Genomic DNA, 22162 nt, shown 5'->3' with positions numbered 1-22162 from the left:
GCATTCCCTCACTCTGTCTGTCGCTCTTTCTTCCTCTCACTCTTTCCCTCACTCATCTCTCCCTGTCTCACTCTTTTCTATTGCACCCATGCCCTCTCTTTCTCTTCCTCTCTCACTCCCTCTCCATCCCTCTCCCTCTCCTCTCCTTCTCGCTTTCTTTCTCTCTGTACTTCCTTCCTCACAATGCCACCTCATATTTTGGACAACATAGTAGGCTATCTGATTCTTCTTTCTCTGTTCTGCAAACCGTTTTTTTTCCCTTTAAAGGCCGATATATGCTCTGTTTTAGACGTAACGCGTAAGCACGTAAGATACATAACCCCCCCTTGCGCGGTAAAATACCCCCCCTTACGTGCTTAAGTGCGTCGCCCAAAATTCCTGACTATGCGACTAGAACACTACGGCCCTACGCAGCTCGCAAAGACTGTGATTGGCCAGCTAACCACATCCTTTCAGGAGTCTCACATTTCCGGTTTTACAACAACCTTAACATCGTTCAGAGTGTGGAAAAAGACCGCTAACCTAAACTTAGCTACTGCTACTCTCGTCGAAAATACTGGAAGTGCATAAATATAAACAAGCCAGCGATTTCCACTTCCACGCCCACAGATTCGTTCGTTGCTCCCCCTACTGTTCTGCCGGAGAATCCCCTTGCAACACGCGCAATCCTTAAGGAACCGTAAAGGAACCGTAAGTCAAAACTTGTCTAAAACAAGTCCCTTGTGTAAATTACGTGCTTACGTCTCTGCGTCTAAAACGACCCTAAATCGGCCTTCACTCTCTGCAGAGTTTGTTTTAGTGAGCGATGTTTCGCTGACTTCTTCTGTCATGTTCCGTACGTGTTCAGTATCTTCAGAGGGCGCTAAATGAGACATGAAACAGAGAGCACCACTTTGAATATGGATGAGCAGAAATATCCTTGGGGGGTTTTCCTCAATCCAATGAGGTGCGGCTGTATTAAAAACGACATGAAATAAAGTTATTGAAATTAAAGGACTGCCAGGGTGATAATTGTGTTTAATAATTGAGAACAATTAATCCAGAGTTATTATTTTAACATTGATCATTTATTAGTTATAACATGGTATAAAATATAATCCAATTTAACTGCATTGAGCATTATTAATATATATATATGTAAAATTTTTAATATTTATACATGCTTTTATTATAATATTTGCTTAATACATGCTCTACAAGTATGCATTAGAGAGCTGCTTCATTCACAGAGTGAGGTTGTGTATTATTTATAGAGCCGTTATTCCATGTGTTCCCCTCGTCTCTTCAGTAACCTTTTGGTAGAAGAGATCCTGCTTCATTTTTTTTCACCTTAGGTAGGAGAGATCATGTTTCATCTTTTACCATACACATGGTTAGAACATGTTTCATCTTTTTCAGTGTGCAAGCAGAGCTTATTTTCTCTTTTGTAGGGCTGTTTGCGTCCAAGTCCAGCCATTATAGTTAATGAGTGTGTATGACAGGAGGAGGTTTTGAGCAGTTTGCCGTCTGTGTGGATTAATTGCGTGGGAAAGAAAACTACCTGCAAAGCTCACTCCACCTCAACCTCTGCTTCCTTAACCTCTGCTTCCTTAACCTCTGCTTCCTTAGCCTCTGCTTCCTAATGGGCTGTGTCTGCAGCCAGAGGTATCTCTGGGCATAGCTTAAAGGGAAATTATTGCACTAGTTGGCATAGCTAATGAAATAGGGTGCGTAAAAAAAAAGAAGTAGTGAAAGTAATGATTATGTCTATGGATTTAAAAGACTTCTGCAATTCTGTTAGATCCTGTTAGAGCGTGATAGCTTAGGCCCGGGCCAGAGGATCAGTGCACCATTATGGACAGTGTTTGTAATAGACTCTGATGGCTTCACTCAAACCTGAAGTAATAAATATTTCCCTCCAGTTCAGCTGAGGAGATCCACTCCAAAGGAGTTTTTAAAAAAGCTGAGTGAAAATCTCAGCAGAGATTGCCTCACGTTATTATTAATAGCTTATCACATTGATCATAGAAAAGCCTAAACTGAATCTATCAGTTATTAGATAAAAAGTAAGTCATCATTGGTAGTTATGGTCAGACAACCTTTCTCTTTTCCAGCATTAATAAAGCGAAGAGGAAACGTTATGTATAATGTATCATGGTGAAAGCCCTGTGCCATATCATATTCAGACATTGTTTCACTCTTTGCAGATAATTCTTTATTATATTTTTTCCAACAGTAACGCAACAGCAGTGCTGCATAAAGGAGGGCGTTATCTACATTTAGATATTAATAAATTCTAATAAATATATTAATACAGACCCAGTATGTATCTGCTTGGAACATATTCCGCTCCTGCTCTCTTGTCATGAAGAATGGGGCCGAATCCCATATTCCCTAAAGAGAGTGTGTGTGTGTGTGTGTGTGTGTGTGTGTGTGTGTGTGTGTGTGTGTGTGTGTGTGGGGGGGGGGGGGTGGGGGGGGGAATCAGTTATCAATTCAGAATTATTTTTTAAAGGAACACTGCATCATTGTTCTGCCTGCTGAAACCCCAAATAACACAATTAAAGCCTCCTTTTGGTCCGCCTTTTCCGTGCAGGTACTCTAGCCTCCCCTTTGGTGCGGCACACATCCATTGTGGTCTGATACTTGACATAGAAAAAAGGTTTATTTCAATGTATAACACAAGATCTCAGACTGGAAATCTGGAAATAACCAGGCCTAAAAAAAAGGCCTGGTTATTTCCGGTTTCCGACCGACCCTGTCAATTTATGTGCGACCCAAATTATTTTATGATTTTACGTTTTTAAATGAAAACAACCTACCTATCATTCGCTGCCACTGGAAAGAATAAAATAAAAAAAATAAAATAAATTCCCTACCTACCCATGACCTCAACTGACAACCAACAGGAACCAATTTTTTTTTTTTAGGCCCCATAACTGTGAAGAGATGTTTTTCAAAGACTCCTGCAACTCAAACTGTTCTGCATGAGCGTCAAAGGTATCAGAGGTATTTTATGAGACTGGTCTGCAGTCTTGGTGGAGACAGCTCTGGTAACATCCCAGAATCAGAGGCCAAGCCTGGTGCTTTATGACCATCCGTTCGGGGTAAGATCTCATTAACCTGTAGGCCAGGCCCTTCACCCTAGGTTTTATGTGCTGCGTTTTCCCTTTTTCAACTAGACTACACAAGATTACCTTTGAATTGTTTTGGATTTGTGTGCGGTTAATGTGTCCTGTATATCTTTATTACCGGCGTCTATTGGATTTGTGAAATGAAATATATAGTGCTGCTTCAGCTAAATGTCTCCCTACTCCTCTGGCTGACCTCTATTACGTCTCTGTGTTCCACAAGACAATAGCATGACGAGGGACACGACTAATAGTTTTTGTCCAAACAGGAGTGACCTGTATAAATCTCTGGAAATGGGGGGGAAGGACAATGGAAACATGTCGGTGTGAGAACAAACAGGGCACTTTATGACCGACTTATTGACTCTGTTGCCTCCTCCATAACATGCCAGTCATGCTATCACCAGCAAGATAGCAACAACGAGATACCTCCGGTTAAGATTTACAGCAAGGTTGTTAAACAAGAATAATTCCGTCCATTTAAAATGTCCAGGCGAGCGGAGCTCCTTTTTATAGTTTATGATGATTACATTTTAAGCTATATAAAAATATGGGTTACCACATTTTGATACCTCATCAGAGCTTTCCAGTGTTTTAATCCACCGTCTTTTTATATTCTCTTCAGCCCCCGCGACAAAATGCCATTAAAAAGTTTGATAAATGCTGCGGTGGCAGGTGGCAGGTCGAGACAAATCACCCAAACACCGTCTCACAGCGGAGGAAGCTAGTGCCACCGAGTGAAGTGCAGAGAGAGAGACGGCACACGACGGAGACAGTTGAGCAGCCGTCGAGGCAGAGAGTGATGAGGAGAGCATGAGAATAGTGAAGAAGTCCCGTCGTGAGGTAGATTCAAGAGAAAGACAGATCGTTCTGAAGTTGGGAGAGAAAAACAGGAACCATGTTTAAAATCACCATCTGGTGTCAGATAGACGCTGCTCTGCCGTGCTGCAGTCTCAGCATTTTTTTCTATTTGAGGGGAAGACAAAAAAAATGCCCCTGAGAACAATAAACACCACCCCGCCCGTCCTACCCCCAGATAAAAAGAGGGGGGTAGGAGGAGAATGTAGGACACCTTAGCCAGATGTAGCGAGTAATTAATTACAGCCCATCGACACTTCATTATAGTCCAACATACGACCACTATCCCTTTATTGTAAAAGAGTCATGGATGGTGATTAATCGCACAGACCGCTTCCTGAAGCCTACCTCGTGTTTTGACCTCCCGGTTCGGAGGATGCCATGAGAAATGCACACTCATGCAATGCTGATGCTTATTTCCCTGGAGGCGTATAAGCATAACTTTGACCTAAATGGAAGAACAAACTATGAAAATAAGGCATACTGTATATATCTATCCAAGTAGGTGATACTGAACAAATGAATACGCATGACAGATCTCTGTGGTGTGCGTGAGTTTAGAGGTGTAGTGTTGTTCTCGGTGCATCCATGACAGGAATATAGTCTCTCTAGTCTCTTTTATTGCCTCATGAATCCTTGCGTGGGCAAGGAGTTTTTTACTGACATGTACTTTACCCCAAGACTCATTGTCTTATGTGTTTGGAAAGGTTATTCATTTTTTTAAATAAGCCAAAGAAAAAAAGCGAGAAAAGACACAAAAAGAGATGAGGAAAGGCAAAGCAAGGTCTCTCCAGTTTCCAGACAATGGATGGACTTTTATTACTTTACTCTTCACATTGTGGTGACCTTGCTCTCAGGTGTGTTTAAGAAATCAATATACTATAAAGGCTGATGATGGACCTATCAGGTTGAAGAGTCGAACAGGATATTATATTTCATGATTAGGTTCTTGTATATAGAAAATTTGAATCTTTAAACAGGAGACCATTGGCACTGGCACTGGCCTTAATGTGATAGGTAGAGTGCAGTTGAAGGTATTTTTCGTGTTGGTACACCCTTCATCTTGTCAGATCAATAACTGTTAAAGGCCCACTATGCAACTTTTTTAGCCAAAATTACATTAATTATGCTGGTTGAGAGTTATTCTGATGGTTCTGCAACCATTCCTGGGTCGTTTGGTGGGTGTGTCTTTGCCCCATGTCACCTCTCCAAGGAAAAAGCGCATATGCAACTTGCTCTTTTCGGACCGACACAATCCGGATGTGACGCAGCGGAAGTATCCAATCGCGCCTCGAAAATGTAGTCATATTGTTGTTTCGAAAATGCTTTACGGCACAGACACACACCCAAACATGTCACCAGCTAGATATAAACAGCCAGTTACGAGGCAATTGTTGCATTCATCATGGATCAATCGACTGACAAGGGACCCAAGAGGCGACTGTCGTGGAACAAAAGAAGAATGGACCAGAAAAGAGATCAGACACGAGTGAAAGGGGAACTATGCAACTTTTTTGGCTTGATTTACCTTAATATAAAAGGCTAAGAGTCGTTGAGATGGTTCTATTATACATTTGTGTTCGATTGTTCGTTGTTTCGACTCCCCCTTGCGCATCTTGGCGGAGAAAAGGAATATGTTTCTGCCGGCGACCCGCCGCCCACTCTCGCGGGAGTCTCGGGTCTCGCGAAGTAACGAATTGCTTTACGGCACAGACCCCCAAACACGGAACCGGCTCCATATAAACACAAGTAACTAAGGGATTGTTACATACATCATAGATCAGCCGACTAAAAAGAGACAGAGAAACCCAATGTCGGAGGAACAGAAGAAGAGAAAAGGGAGACGGACCGACAGAGAGGCCAGACACGAGTAAACGTTGGGCAAGCTTTTCAGGAATAGCGTGAACTGAAAGAAAAAGAAGACTGCAAATCAGACACCGACTCGGCCGTGTTGCTTTTATAATTGAAAGTACCCTTGGGTGAACTTTGTCTTCGTGGTATTCTTGATGTTGATAGTCTCTGTACAAATGTGTTTGCTCAACCATTTTGTTGGGAGCCCTGTAAAAATCGTTTTCTCGACCGTTTTGTTGTGTGCCCTGTATGTTTCTAGCTTGCTTGGTTGCAACCATATATACTTTGTTTCCATGGGTGTTTTGCTGGTCGTCTGTCTCGTCCCCCAGATACAGACTGAATCCCCGAATCCAGGTTCTTGTTTATTTAGATTATTATGTTGGCCAACACTCTTACACTGATTGTTCTGTTCAACCTAAAATACCTAAGAAGAAACAAATATAATCTAGGATATAAATTCTCCCCGTCAACTATAAAAAATGATGGATTTATGTTTATTGCAATACAAATACACCATTTTAAAAATGTATAACCTTGCCTACACTTTATGAACATCTACTTCGGACATGGCTCCACGCATTCGCCGGCTTCTTTGAAAACAAATGCACATGGCTCGCGTAGAAGTGCATGGGGAAGGGTCGTCAACGAGTTGTTACGACAGTGTTGTAAAATATCTACTACGAAGCTGTAGGGGGCGCTGTGTAGAGAAATGTGCGTGCCAAAACCAAGAAAACAGCGAAGAAATGCCCGAAGTTGCATAGTGGCAGAGAATAGCTGTGTTCGAAATCGTTCCCTATCATGGATGTAGAGCACTAAATAGGGTGCACGCCATTTTGTAGGGTGTTCGAATTCTCAGTGGTCCACTATATAGGACACTATATAGTGGACTTAAAATAGGGTACATACGATGTTCCCTACATGTTACTCCCGTATACCACAATGCAATGCGGTCGTGTTTTTCCGGAGAAGAAGAAGAAGCTGAATAACCGCGAAAACGAATACATTTAATGCTGGAGTCTCCGGCTTTCGTTTAGAAATGTCAACAATTTATTTGGGATTTAACATAGAATATTTAACATTCAAAATTAATAAAAAAAATACTTGAAAAAGGAAATGTAACATTCAACATTAATACAACCTCCAGCTTTCCTCGTGAGTGCCTGGTATGTTTACATGATGTGGGCGCATCTGTCTGCGTCACACAAATACCCGGCGCATTTACTGACGCAAATGACGTTTAGAAATGTTCAGCGTAGTGTCCGAATTCTCGTTCCCTATTCCCTATATAGTGCACTAAATCATGTACACTATATAGGGAATAGGGAACGAGTGTATAGGGAATGATTTCGAACACAGCTAATGTCTAATATGAGGAGAATGGGCACTCGCGGGTTAGTTCCGGTTTTCTGGACTGGTTGCAGTAATAATCTCTGACCACGCGGGGCGCTCGTAGGCGAGTCCAGAATTAATGGGAGCCAACAGGGTTTTATCCTCAGAATCCACTTTTCTCACGATGTAATTTTTTGTCAAGTAATTTGAAAGTTGCTATCAAAAGGTGGGGCTAAGATAATAAACTCAGCTGAATGTTGCATTTTTTAAGGTCACGTATCTGTTCTAAAAAGGCGTTAAAAACATGCGATGACGTCACACATTGTCATACTGTCAGAGGTACTGCTTTACGGCAGTTTCTAAAGCACTTCCCTTTTCCCGCAACGATAACACCAGCTGTTGGAGGTAAGGCTTTTTTTTGTTTAATACCCTAGTTACAGAGTTTTAGTGAGCTAATGTAAAAAAAAGAAATGCGCAAATGTTTTACATATGTATGTTACTTACAGAGAGTGTTTTTTCTAATCCTCACTAGTGCCGATGATAAAGCTTTTTTTTTTAGTAACGATTATGAGCCATTTCATTCTCCTAAAATAGAAACCTGGATTAGAATCATCATTTTAAAACAGCATCAATTGAGTTTACATCAGTAAACAATCTGCTAGAGAGCAGTGTTCTGTTGTACTCCTCATGCCTCTTCCTTTCTTGATCTCTACAGTTGGACCTTGATGCTGTGACAACGGACAAGTCTTCTTCCTCTGTCCTTTTCCCCTGCCTCTGTTCAGTATGTTCAGTGTTGTTAAATCATTTCTCTTTTTTTAATTAGTTACTGTTCTTATTGTGTTCTTGTTAGTGTGATGTTTGAATAAACTTGCCTGTTGCAATGTTGGTATAATGTTTGTATAATTATTGTTATATAACTGTTACTGTTTCAATGTGACCCAGACCATATTTCTCATTTGACAAACATGTGTAGCTTACAATGACAAGTGGTGTAGATGGTTTTCCCGCTGTGCAAGGTCATTAGCACAAGTCCTACAAAAAAATAACGACTGTAATAGCAGATGTTGAAGTTGTTAAATCGTTAACTAACCATTTGTATGGAACAATCGGTTAAGGTAAGTTAAGTGCTTGAGTCTCGACACTTTCGAGAATGTCTAGCGCGCAACTTGAATAAGCCATGTGCGTATTTACCCGGGCTCCAGCGCAACTTTCCTTACCCATGGTGAAGCCTCAGGTAGCCTAGGACCATTCATACAGGAGCAAGCAAGAACGTTACCTTTTTCTGTCCTTGGGAAACGAAAAGACGGACAATCCGTTTCCACTGTTAGTGCAGTTTATCATTGCACATTTACGAGGCATTTCTTTTTTAAACTATCTTTATTTTCGAAAAATAGACAATGACAGATGAAATGATATTGAGCGGGACATTGACTATTATTTAAGGTGGTCATACCGTACATGTATATAACACATTGAACATTGAACACAAGAAATTGAAGAAATTCCATTTATGCCCATGTACTTTCACCATATATACTATCTAAAAAATAAAAGGGCCTGCAGGAAAATGTAAATACAGTACGCAAAAATTGAGTTTGACGGAAAGTCGAAGTTAACACGGCATCAGCTTCAGATGCCGTCAAGAGGGGTCTCTGGTCGTAATCAGTCGCAAGTCCGTCCCTGACCAATCAGCATTCATTAGCAGAATGCTAGCGTGTATGGCCAACAACGGCCCAAACTGTAAGAAATCGAAAGGACATAAGTACTCACTCATTGGACTTTTGAACCATAATCTATATTGAACTTGCGGAATCTACAATAAAATTTGCGATATTTCAACGACAAGCAGGTGAAAGAGGCATAATTAGCCATCTAGCTCCATAGACTCCCATTCAATCTGGACTCGCCCGCGATCACCCCCAGTGGATGTCTCATGGAACTACAACCAAAATCGGTACAATGGGGCGTATAGGGAGTGCCCAGGCTCTTCATAGACGGGCTCTGATAGTGGGCCTTTAAAGGCTGCATTACGTCTGCTAAGGATAACCGGCAGGTGCCACCCAGTTGAAACAGGATACTGAATAAAAATAAAAACGATTTTAGTGCAACATTCTCTGTATATTATAGCTACTCGTTATAGTTCAGTTATTTTTGCGGAACACTAATTCAATAGGTTTACCTTAGAATCACATCATAAGGAAACATTGACATTTCTTCAGGGGAACAAACCAACAAACAAGAGAGGATGTAATGCCCAGCGCTCCACGCTTGGAGGTTTTTCCTGACGGCCGCGCCAAGCAACAGATGCTGGGTGTTCAGGGTTCACTTTACCAACCAGATGGCTTCAGCTTCAGCGAGTCCTTCGAGGGACATTTAAAACGCAACCTCTACCTGCATCCCCCCCACCTGCCGTTCCCAAATTAGATCAATCATGATAGCTTTCTGTAGGGGGATGGGGTTGTCAATTAGTTGTGTTAAACAGAAAATATGCTCATCAGTACATTCCCATACGGGCTGGGTTGTGTTAAACCCAATATAGGAACCGTATTGAAAATAATGTGTTCATCAGATGATAGTGGGGACCATGGTCATGTACGGATGTAAGGATCTTTTACATTTTTTATATGATGTTAGTAGTTTATTTTAAAGTATACTATTTAGTATTTACCCTTGGGGTTAAATAAAGTATATCTATCTATCTATCTCTACATGACTTGCTTTATACTAGCGGTCTTATCTAAAGCTAAATATATTTTTTCTGTCTAAACGGCTGTGACCCTCGTCTCAATGGTAACAATCAGTACAAGGTTGGCACAAACTCGCGCATTCATCGCATCAAGCACCCTTACACACATAGCACGACAACAAACACAAGACCTTAGGATCAAAATATTTTTTTTTATCCTAGATTGCAGCCAATCTGCGCCAGAACGCTCACCACACACCAGCTTGAGGTGGAGGGTGAGGGAATTAATGAGTCAGCCAATTGTGCAGGAGGATTATTAGGGGGGCCAGATTTAATTAGCCTGGTTGGGCAAGGACACTGGGGAAACCCCTACTCTTTGCAATAATGGCGCGTTTCCACTGCAGGGTGCAGTACAGTTCGGTTCGCAAAGGTGCGGTACGGATTGCGTTTCCAACGCCAAAAGTGGGCGTGACCCGGACTGAGCCGTACTCGTTTTGCCCTCGTCTTCAGTACTCCTCCGTTGGGGTACTGAGACGCCTGAAAGGGTGCCGGAAAATTCGAGCTACACACCCCCTCCGTTGATTGGTCGACAGAATCGTCACTTCTGATGGCGACGTGGGGATAAAAACAAACAAACAGTAGCCTCGAGGTATTATTATTATTAAACAAAGCTTGCATTCGGAAGTTGATTAACTGCCATATGAAAAGCATAAAGGCCAGGAACTGTTGCTGGACGACTTCCATGGTAGCTCTTGGTGTAATGTGTCGCGTTCAACTTTTCCATTGTTTTTATTGAGCAGGCTACACTGTGTCGCGCTGCTATGATGTCACAATGTTTACGTAGCTGCCGCGGCGATCGACATCCGGCCTACCATAAAGGGTACTGTCGGCGGTGGAAACGCGACCTCGGAACTGAGCTGGGCTATACCGCCCCCTCCCTACCGGACTGAGGCGAACCGGACCGTACCGCACCCTGCAGTGGAAACGCGGCATAAGTGTCCTTTATGACCACAGTGAGTCAGGACCTTGGTTTTACATCTCCTCCGAAGGATGGCACCTTCCACAGCACAGTGTCACCGTCACTGCACTGGGGCATCGGGATTGATGAGGGAAGGGGCCAGCGGGAAGAGTGCCACCTATTGGCCACCACCAAACACCACTTATACCGCGTTTCCACTGCAGGGCGAGGTACGGTTCGGTTTGCCTCAGTCCGGACCGTACCGCACCCTGCAGTGGAAACGCGCCATTACAGCACCTGGTATTCCATACCAGGCGGTCTCCCATCCAAGCACTAACCAGGCCCGACCCTGCTTAGCATCCGAGATCAGACAAGATCGGGCTTGTTCAGGGTGGTATGGCCGTCCTTCTGTGCCCCCCCTCCCTTTTCCACTACTGGATAGTAGTGGCTCTCTCCAACCCCCCCCCCCCCCCCAAAGCCTCTCTCCCTCCCCTCATCCCCTCTCCACTACTGACTAGTGGTTGCTCTCTCCCCCCCCACCGCCCCTCCCTCTCCACTACTGACTAGTGGTGGATCTCCCCCCCAGCCCCCTCCCTCTCCACTAATGACTAGTGGTGGATCTCCCCCCTAGCCCCCTCCCTCTCCACTAATGACTAGTGGTGGATCTCCCCCCTAGCCCCCTCCCTCTCCACTACTGACTAGTGGTGGATCTCCCCCCCAGCCCCCTCCCTCTCCACTAATGACTAGTGGTGGATCTCCCCCCAGCCCCCTCCCTCTCCACTAATGACTAGTGGTGGATCTCCCCCCTAGCCCCCTCCCTCTCCACTAATGACTAGTGGTGGATCTCCCCCCTAGCCCCCTCCCTCTCCACTAATGACTAGTGGTGGATCTCCCCCCTAGCCCCCTCCCTCTCCACTAATGACTAGTGGTGGATCTCCCCCCTAGCCCCCTCCCTCTCCACTACTGACTAGTGGTGGATCTCCCCCCTAGCCCCCTCCCTCTCCACTAATGACGAGTGGTGGATCTCCCCCCCAGCCCCCTCCCTCTCCACTAATGACTAGTGGTGGATCTCCCCCCTAGCCCCCTCCCTCTCCACTAATGACTAGTGGTGGATCTCCCCCCAGCCCCCTCCCTCTCCACTAATGACTAGTGGTGGATCTCCCCCCTAGCCCCCTCCCTCTCCACTAATGACTAGTGGTGGATCTCCCCCCAGCCCCCTCCCTCTCCACTAATGACTAGTGGTGGATCTCCCCCCCAGCCCCCCCCCTCTCCACAACTGACTAGTGGGGTCTCTCTCCCCCCCTCCCCATCCCCCTCCCTCTCCACACCCCCAAAAGTGGGGGCTGCTCAGAGTGCCAGAGGGTTAAAGAGCAGGGATGAGATGCCAAACACACACCACTTGTGTTTCTTTTGCAGATCGGTCTCGGTGAGATTGGGGAGGGGGTGGTGGTGGTGGTGGTGGTGAGTAGGGGGTGGGTTGGACACTGAAGGGACTGGCAAGGCAAAGCGAATTAACATTAACACGTTGTACAATAGGCCGCCGCTGGTTTAGCCTCTGGGGTAATTTCTTCCCTCCTTTGTTCCTGAGGCTGAGATGTTTGGATTGGTGCTTCTGAATCGGTTGAAGTACAAAGAATTAAAGCTCAGGGGTCTCATTTATAACCGTTGCGTACGCACAAAACGGGGCTGAAAGTGGCGTACGTGACTTTCCACGCCATGGTTGTGATCTATAAAAAACTAACTTGACGGGAGAATGTGCGCAGCCCTAAGCAGACTCTGACCCAGGCGTACGCATGGTTTGGAGGAAAAGGAGAATTGGCGACACAGGCGCCAAGGTGTGGTGGTGACCTGAAGTCAGACAGAATAAATGTAGAGTGAGAAGAACGATTATGTTTTATCATCGCCCTTCATAAGTTTAATTTCAACCCGTATCATGCGTTAAATCTATGTAATCAGAATAATTTAAGTCAACTGTGTTATTTCTCAGTTATAACTCCAGAAACGTCTCCTTAGAATAGAAAGGAAAATTCAAAATCTAAATTCTCTATATTTAATCCCGTCACTCCATACTGTCCACTGACGGTGCGACTGTATGGAATAAAGCATCTGTCCAACATGTCAATAACATAATATTTTTATGTGACACTGTAAACACATAATCAAATGTCAATTAAATCCCAAGTGTGGAAATCCAAGCCTCATACTCCTCATCACAATCGTTATATTATTGTCCATTCCTCTTGATGCTTTTCATGACAAATCAGGCATCAAAAAGGGGTTATGTTCAAGAACATTTTACGTGGGTGATTACAAACTGTTTATCCAAGGTGTTCTCGGTCAGTCTTAATACCGTAACCCTATAAATACAGCGGTGAGCCCCGTGCGTAATGCTGCACCATGGCACTGCTGGCACTGTTGGAGGACCATGCAAATGGCAGGATTCGGATGGAGAGGGTCTTCATAAAAAAATATGTACCTTTATGTCAGACCACTTCTTTTTTAATTCTGGGACTGTGCGCTCCGTACCACTGACAGAGTTCACTGCTGCGGCAACATGTTGCCACTCTGCTTTTTGTTGTTAGTGATCTCAATCCCGTGACCACCGAACAAAACTACTTTTCAGGCCTCCACCTCACCCACACGTGTCTCCACTTCAACCTCCGTGAAATTTAAATTTTTTGCTTTTCTCAGTCCTTCTGCCATTGTTTCCGACAAGACATAATACTTGCATCTGAGTCTGTTTTATATGCAGATCGCATTCATGAGGTCGTTTGCATTGACCATTTATGGTTAAAAAGGGGCGTGTACAGGGTGGAACGTGAAGCTGATTCAGCTGCGCAAACTTGTAGGCACGCTGTGATTTATAAAGCAAAGATTGCTTAGAGTTGTGCGTACGCAGGGTTTTATAGTGTATCAGGTGTGTGTGTGTGTGTGTGTGCATGACTAGAATAGTAAGTGTATTGCATTAATATTACTTTAGGGATATGACACATCCCTACACTAGCCGGTATTGCAAGTTGGATCTACCAAATCTACGAAAAATGCTTAAAGGAGACATAGCATGGTGTTTTCTCTGTTTCAGTCCCTTCAGAATGCGCAGTTTCTGGTGTCTGTAGCTTTAATGCAAATTAACTGCTGCCCATTGACCAATGAGCTGTCAGACTGAACCACAGCATGGAGGAGAAGGGATTGGGTATATATGGGTATTAATATAATATTATATCTAATATCACGGCCAAAAGCTATGTGCGCCTTGGATGATATTATGAATCATAAAGACTGTGTCTTTATGATTCATAAGTAAAGACTCCTAGTGGGGGATATCTCGGCCATGGTTGAGAAGAATTGGGGCAAAGGAACTTTGGCATTGAATATCTGAAGTCCATGAACCGTGGCATGGAGGAGAAAGGGATTGTACTCTGGGAGCTGAGCTGCCGGACTGCCACGAGCTACCGGACTGCCACCGAGTGCAACCCCTTTCTCCTCCATGTCTCCTCCTCCGGACTGCCGCCAAAGCTCCGGCGGTTTGGCGGCAGTCCGGCAGAGAAAGGGATTGTACTCCCAAGCTGCTCGTCCGCTGGTCCACAAAATCTTAGCTATGCTCTGATTGGAGGGGAGTGGGGAAGTGGGAGATAATATTCATGTGCCCCCTTCCTACGTAGGGCCTAAAAAAAAAAAGTGTTTGGTTCCGGTTTCGGACCGACCCTGTCAATTTATGTGCGACCCAAATTATTTTATGAGCTTTATAAAAAAAAAATAAAAAATAAAAAAAACTTTTTTTTTGATGCAAACTATAATTACGTTTTGGTACAGCACCTCTTCATTCGGTACAAGGATGAGCGAATTTTCTCGTTTTTAAATGAAAACAACCTACCTATCATTCGCTGCCGCTGGAAAAAATAAAATAAAAAAATAAAATAAATTCCCTACCTACCCATGACCTCAACTGACAACCAACAGGAACCAAACTTTTTTTTTTTTTAGGCCTAGGATGCATATCTCACTCAAAAAATCATGCACAGACTTTTTTCAAACTTTGTATGCGCGTCGGAGCACCAGAGACCCAAAACCACTCCCCAAATCCCATGCAGGAAAAGTGTTGTTTGTATAATATGTCCCCTTTAATATTTATTAAAAGCCAAATTGTCATTTAAAACTTAAAAGTTATTCATTCGTGTAGTGTAAATATCCAATTGGTTTCCTGAAATCCAATGACATTGTCTCAACACTGTTGCTGAAACCGTAATACGATATCCTATCTTAATTCATGAGGCTACTTTTGAAGAGACTTTGACATTCCACAGCAGTAGTCTTTTCAGAGGGACAAGATCAAACAACAATATAGCGACCGGGGGAAGGCTGAATGTTCTCTCGAACACTTGCTTTTTTAGAAAATTATACAAACCTGGAAGAGTTAAAAGGTTTCTCAATGACATGATTGGACGGGATGACTGGGTAGTCAAGCATCGGGAACACAGGGATCTAACACAAATGAAACCAACACATCCAGCACGCACTATGTACTGTTAGCATGTAGCCTCACTCAGGGCCGTCGGACTGCGGTTATAAGTTACAGAGTTGTGGGGGGGGCCAAGGCAGAGGGGGGCCCCTTGGGAATAAAAACAACAAGAAATTATGTCTGTGTTCTCCCCCAACCCCCCCTCAACAATTCTGCGCAGGGGGCTGGTAGGGGGAATTCGGGGGGTGGGGGGGGGGGGCATCAGTACCTCCTATATACATGGCCCAGAATTTGGTTCTACGGCCCTGGCCTCACTCATCACCTATGTGCAAAAAACGTCTCTATTCCTTCTCGAAATTAAATTATCCGTGTTCAGGCAGGAATTATTCAATTCATTCCAGTTTAGGGTTTTTCTACAGCGAAAGACGACATACATATATGCTCATTCAATCTCCTGCTTAAAGAACTCTGCTGGAAAACTCTTTCTCAGTAATTTAATTTAGTCTCCCTGCGTTCACACCAAAAGATGCATTTGCTGCCCGAACGCGTTGCCGCCGAAGTTTTGCGGCGCCGCAAATCAAGTTTTGCGGCGCGGCAAAGGTTTTGCGGCGCGGCAAAGGTTTTGCTGCGCGGCAAAAGTTTTGCTGCGCCGCAGTTTTGTTGCGCGGCAAGTTTTGCCCGCGGTGCTTCTGAATTCATTCACAACCATGGCCGACATTACGAGCATTGCATGTCTTTACCTGTTGTGGAAGAGGGAGAGACGTCGGAATGCCCGTCGTTTATGGGTTCATGAGACCATTCGGAGCCGTACAGAGCTCGGTGAATTTCACAGTCTTCTGCAGGAGCTCCGTCTGGATGACGAACGCTTCCAGCGCTTTGAGGTTGACTCCGGCCCAGTTTGATGACCTGCTAGCTAGGATCGGTGCTAGGATCTCTCGGTTGGACATTTATACTCATATATATATATGTATTGGACACTTATAACTGGCCACGGTGGTGTTGAAGATCACCGGGTATGCGGAGACTGCAATTATTATCTTCTCCTCCATTTTAGCGCTTTGATCTGGATCAGGTAGTGAACTCAAGCTCACTCCAAGGGAGTAACACTGATTGGCTGTTACGGCATGTCACTCAGTGGCAACGCCTCAGTGACAACGCTGTTGAACGCTGATTGGCTGTCATCACGCGTTTGCTGCCGAAAAGTTGAAATATTTCAACTCGAGAAGCATTTGACGCGCCGCCAAATACGTGAACGCGCCCGCTGGCGGGCACGGGCATGCTGCGCTGCAAATCAGATTTTGACGCCCATTTTCTCGGCAGCAAGTGCTGCGGCAGCAAAGCAGCAACGCGTCTCTACATTCACTTTGAATGGGATCGTGCCGCGCGTCAACTTTTTGCATCTTTTTGTGTGAACGCAGAAGACTTTATAACATCTATTCAAATGATTTATAAGGGTAAAGGCTTCATGCACATTTCATTATAACTTAAAAAAAAAAACTATCATAGGATTGTGGCCAGCTGTCCAACGTTATTACCAACCCCAGTAGCGTAAAAGTGTTCTTTCAATTCTCATGTTCATGTTTTGAAATTGTATTTCGTTAAGTGGACCTTTATCCCACAATGTTAACATGGAAATCCATCTATTTCCTGGTGCGGTTGACGTCCTTCTCTGCTCCCCGTCGTTCTGAAGAGCTTAGCTGTAGCGCCCGCTAACAAACAATAATGTGCACCAAAAACAACAAGAGATGAACTGTCAGGCTGTGCCAACGTGGGCTCCCACACGCTGAACAATGCTCGGTTTATAGCGCAGGACTGCATAAGCAGACCTGCTATAGAGCCCGCGTTCCAGTGGGCGGGCAGAAGACAATCTGCGGTAGTAGGCGGCACTTATGGAAATCAGATGTTTCGTAGCGTGAAGATTAAGGGGGAGAGATAATTCCAGTTTAGAGAGAAAGAGAGAGAGACATTTGAGATTAAAACCTTTTATTTTTCCTGTTCCCGGCTCTTTGATGCCGAGTGGGCCGTGGAGCCTGCAGAGAGAAAACCCCATAAGGTGATCATAATCCTCGCTAGCTGTGCACCTTCTGTAAGTCTCTGGGGATCTCAGTGAAATGATAATTGTAATGTAATAACCATGCTGGGTTTATTGCATTAATACAAACCCAGTAGAAAGATATATTCTATGCTCCCACTGTTGCTAGCTCCACCGTTCACTCAGCATCCCCTGGCTGATTGTGGATAAATGATAGGCCTGTTTTAAAGTTCCTTCAGTCTGTTTACAGCACACCCATATGATCATGAGGCCATGACACTATAAACAGTCAAGTTAAACAGCAGGGGGAGCTAGTAGGTCAGAAACCAAGTTGAGCGATGAGTGAACTATGAAAGCTGCAAGTCGCTCTTTCTCTCTCTCCCACTCTTGCTCTCCTTCCCTCACTCTCTCTTTCTCCCTCACTCTACCTCCCTCCCTCACTCTCTCTCTTGCTCCCTTCATCATTCTCTCTCCCCCCTCCCTCTCCCTTTCTCTCCTTCGCCCTCTCTCTGCTGAATAAAAGCCGTGCTCTTCGACGACACAAACCTGCTTCTTTTTCCCCACTGTGAGACAAATGCGGTTCTCTCAGTCCTGTGAGGGACAAGCTCTTAAACACCATTGTTCATAGTTACGATGACAGAGCATGTTGTAAATCAGATTTTCAGATGTTGCTTGCTTGATATTGTGAAAGACATAATAATACAAACAACTGGCTTTCATACCACAGAGATCTCGACACATATATGATACACAAACCACTGGCTTTTTACCACAGGGATCTGAACATCATAGATAATTCAGTGATGCTGCCTAAGAGAAGAATGTAAACCTTGTTAAGTCGATTTTGACAACTAGCAAAACACAGATCAACATAAACACCAGTCTAGAAAAGATGATTCCTTGTTCAGTGGTGAATATATGTCTCGTTTCAAATGCAGAACAATGACTTTAATTACGTGCGGCAGCATTAGCCTGTATAGTACTCCATCATGTGTGTGTGTGTGTGTGTGTGTGTGTGTGTGTGTGTGTGTGTGTGTGTGTGTGTGTGTTTGTGTGTGCATGTGTGCGTGCGTGTGCGTGTTGTTTAGTGTGTGTGTCTGTTTGGTCTGTGTGTGTGTGCGTGGGTGTGTGTGTTTGGTGTGTGTGTGTGTGTGTGTGTGCGTACGTGCGTGTGTGTGTGTGTTTGCTGTTTGGTGTGTGTGTGTCTGTTTGGTGTGGGTGTGTGTGTGTATGTTTGTGAGTGTGTGTTTGGTGTGTGTGTGTGGTGTGTGTGTCTGTGTGTGTTTGGAGATATTTATTGGAGATATTTATTTAAATAAACCCACCGTTGAATCTGTATCATTGAAATGTTTCTGCTCAGATTCAGATCTTCATATTTAAAAACGGCAATACAATCCTACAGGCCATTTGAGTAATGCATTAAAAAGGTAAATAAGTGTTTTGCCAATTAAGCAGAATTACATGTAACTATTGACCCCTGGCCATGCCAAAAGTTTTTCTCCCGCCTGAGTGCCACCCCCGAGAAGAGGGTTAACACTGATTATGAAGTCATGCCATTACTACATTTTTTATTTGCGGGCAAATGAAGCCATTTAGCATGCTTCACATTTTCGAGTTTGGAGAATAAAATAACTTTGCAATGGTCCATTCTCAACTGAAAAGGGACTTTATTCTTTCAGAGCAAACCCCTGCTTTCCAATTGACAAGTATCCATGGTAATGTTAGAGCGCTGTAATTTCATTAAGCATGTGAAACGTATCAGTTTGCGTACTTTATATTGTAGCGCCAAGGCGACTCAGAGTAGTTTTAGATCACAGTGCACTTTTGTTTTCGCATCCTTTGTCTGGTAATGTTGGCAGAACCAGAACATCTACCGTTAGAGTCGAAGTTAGAGTATGTTTTCCTTAAAATGTCTCATCATCATCATCATCATCATCATCATCATCATCATCATCATCATCATCATCATCATCAAGTTCGGAACCGAAATTGAGTAAATGTCCAAATGCGTTTAAACCACCCCAGTGCTAGCGGTGCATTAGAGTAGGTTCAACGCTAATGACCCTGTCCGTTGTCGCGCCGCTCCGAGATGCAATGGTTTCTTTCTACTTTTTCCGGCTCTTTCCCTGGAAACGTGTGCGTTCTTCTCACGGACATCAAAAGCAGAGATGGCATCATGAGGAGACGCTTCATTAAAAGCGCGGTAATGGCTTGTCTTTAGCGGCCGGCCGGTGTTAGCTCTGCAGACATCAGCGCTCGTCTCTGATTGGTGCCGGCGCCTCAGCATCACTTAACTTCACATTAAACGGCCCTACGCTCTGGCTGCTTTGAGCCGGGGGGGCGGGGGCGTCAGGGTGTGTGGGGGGGGAGGACCACAGGATTAATGGAAGCAGAAGGGCCTGTTCTTTTTGTTCCTCTTTAGCGTGAGCACGCAAGAGGCTCTTTAATGTGTGCTGCTGTGCGTGGGGTGGAGAAATGTGCTCATCATGGAGTCTTTCATGGAGAGAGAGAGAGAGAGAGAGAGAGAGAGAGAGAGAGAGAGAGAGAGAGAGAGAGAGAGAGAGAGAGAGAGAGAGAGAGAGAGAGAGAGAGAGAGAGAGAGAGAGAGAGAGAGAGAGAGAGAGAGAGAGAAGCGTGTTAATGATTCCCTGGTTATGGGAAAGACATGGCAAGTCTCACATCTGTATCTCATGGGTGATCGGTTCTAGTCCGGTAACATTAAGTAGCCTATCTTTAGCAATATGTTCTCGGGGTCAACCGTTTTTATTCAAAAGACTGTGGAATTAATTTCCGGTACCCAGAAGCTTTACAACTTCAATTGACTTATTATTTTCCCCAAATCAGTTTAAAAAGTTGCAGTATTTACCAATTTCTGATGTCAAGCCTCGCACCAAACATGTATTCTTTAGCGACGGCATGTTGGTGTATTTGAGCCCCGATTCAACTTCGCCTTCGGCAACAGGTATGAACAAAAAAAGATGATGGCGTCCATAATTCCTTGCTGTCAACGGCCTCTCATTCTCTTGTATTATTCCTTCCTTTCGAGCTATTCATCCATCGTGTGTCACTCACACACTCATGTATTGAGTATTGAGTTAGAAACCACACAGCCCTGAAGAATTTCGCAGCACGTCTCTGTGTGTTCATCCCCACGCCGCACATTAACACGTCCATTAGAAACACGTCAACGTCAGCATGTGTTACATGACGATTCATGTTGGCCTCAGAATACTTTATACTCTATGCACAGTTTAGTCTCTGAATCAAAGTCCCAGACTGAACGTGGGCTGCCGTCTTTGAGGCCCTTCACTCAAGAACAGAAAGAATCGAATTATCCTTTGAAAAGATGGCAATATTATTTATCTTGAAGACTTCAACTCCCCTCCTTTGAATTTGAATAACCCTGCCTTGAGCAACCTCCCTCTCTCTCTCTCTCTCTCTCTCTCTCTCTCTCTCTCTCTCTCTCTCTCTCTCTCTCTCTCTCTCTCTCTCTCTCTCTCTATACATTCGGTCATACATAAATAAGTATCAATATAAATGTGTTGTGGTTATTTCAGGGGTTACAACGTGAGTCCGCTTCACCCATGTCATTTCTGCATGAAAAAAAAAAAAGATATGATTTCTGTGCGAAGAACACCAATACCCTGAGGATGTCAAGATGTTTGACACAAGAGTAGAGGCGCGCTGCATCCATCATATTCTAAATGTATTTTTAGTCAGTACCGGAAAAAAACAACCGTAAAATGAAACGAAATCTGTGATGAAGTATTCAATTAAACACATCCATCTCGAGAAATTTTGTACAGAACGGAAATATATTTTCCCAGAGTGCCCTTGAGCATGACACTGCAGGCCCCCATCCCAGCGGTACACAGCAGCGTGTTTGCTTTGCCCCTAATGAAAGGACACAGGAGTTATTACCCGGCCTGGCCCTCGTATTGACCTGTGCTCTCCCACTGGGAGTCAGAAGGCACGTGGGGGCAGGTCGCCGCTCATGGATTTCAAAATGATGGGACGCGAGGAAGAACGATACAATTCAACGGGGTAAAAAGTGTGAGTGTTTGTCAATGGGAAGGAGAAGGGAGCACAATGTCAGAGTGATTGCAGTTGGAAACCCAGGGTGTCATTGTAACAAATGTCTGTACTAGTGAGTAGTGTAAGTAATTATCTACAAATGAACTTGTCCCAGGCAGCAGGGGAGACTATAATCAGAGCCTATTCATGCTTGCATGACTTTTGTGCAGTGAAGACTCCCCCCCCTCACTCTACAGCTTTCCCCTGGAGATGAATGACGCCCCGGTTTATCTGATGAATGACGCCCGGGTTTATCTGATGACAACAACACTTTTTGTTCTTGTGAAACTTGCATGCAAGAGAAAAAAATGCTGCAAAGTCCTCCTTAGATACCGTCACCACGGTTCTGCTCCGAGGGGGGAAAAAACACACGGTTTTTGCTAAATCGAACCAATGAGGAACTCTTAACAATACAGGGATTTTAACAGTATGTCTCTCTATTGCTTATGGTGGCGTGTTCCCTTAAATGTGTCTATAGCAGCTCTCTATAGCCACAGAACACATATGAGCAAGGGGGGTTTGAAGAGAGTGTGGTGTGAGATAATTAGGTTTTCGTCCATACGGCTCAGCAAAGTGGGGCATTGCGAGCCGCTACATATAATGGGCTGTGTACCTTCAAACTCAGTCGCCATTACAAGATCACTCCAATTGAATATATCGGCGACATGCGCCATTACAAAGGTGGCTGAAACACAAACAGGGAACAACAAGGAAAATGTGAAGGCTTGACGGGAGAGCAATGCACCCCCACAGAGTTACGTATGCCGTGTGTCTGTTTATTAACACACACAAATCAAAACATGCA

The 22162-nt window shown here is 44.3% G+C and overlaps 1 long non-coding RNA gene and 1 pseudogene across 1 annotated transcript in view; one reads left to right on the top strand and one right to left on the bottom strand.

Moving 5' to 3' along the window:
* Nucleotides 1-11077: 11077 nt before the first annotated feature.
* LOC132468441 (5S ribosomal RNA) lies at nucleotides 11078-11200 on the bottom strand (annotated as a pseudogene).
* Nucleotides 11201-13247: 2047 nt separating this feature from the next.
* Nucleotides 13248-22162, top strand: part of LOC132467408 (uncharacterized) — a 60802-nt gene continuing 51887 nt past the window's right edge. The window contains exon 1 of the long non-coding RNA XR_009528016.1: nucleotides 13248-13603. This is a non-coding gene — a long non-coding RNA (uncharacterized LOC132467408). The remainder of the gene's footprint in view (nucleotides 13604-22162) is intronic.

The sequence above is a fragment of the Gadus macrocephalus genome, chromosome 11, assembly GCF_031168955.1.
Source record: "Gadus macrocephalus chromosome 11, ASM3116895v1".
Lineage (NCBI taxonomy): Eukaryota > Metazoa > Chordata > Actinopteri > Gadiformes > Gadidae > Gadus > Gadus macrocephalus.
Note: the sequence above shows the minus strand (reverse complement) of the source record. Positions and strands in the feature narration are given on the sequence as shown.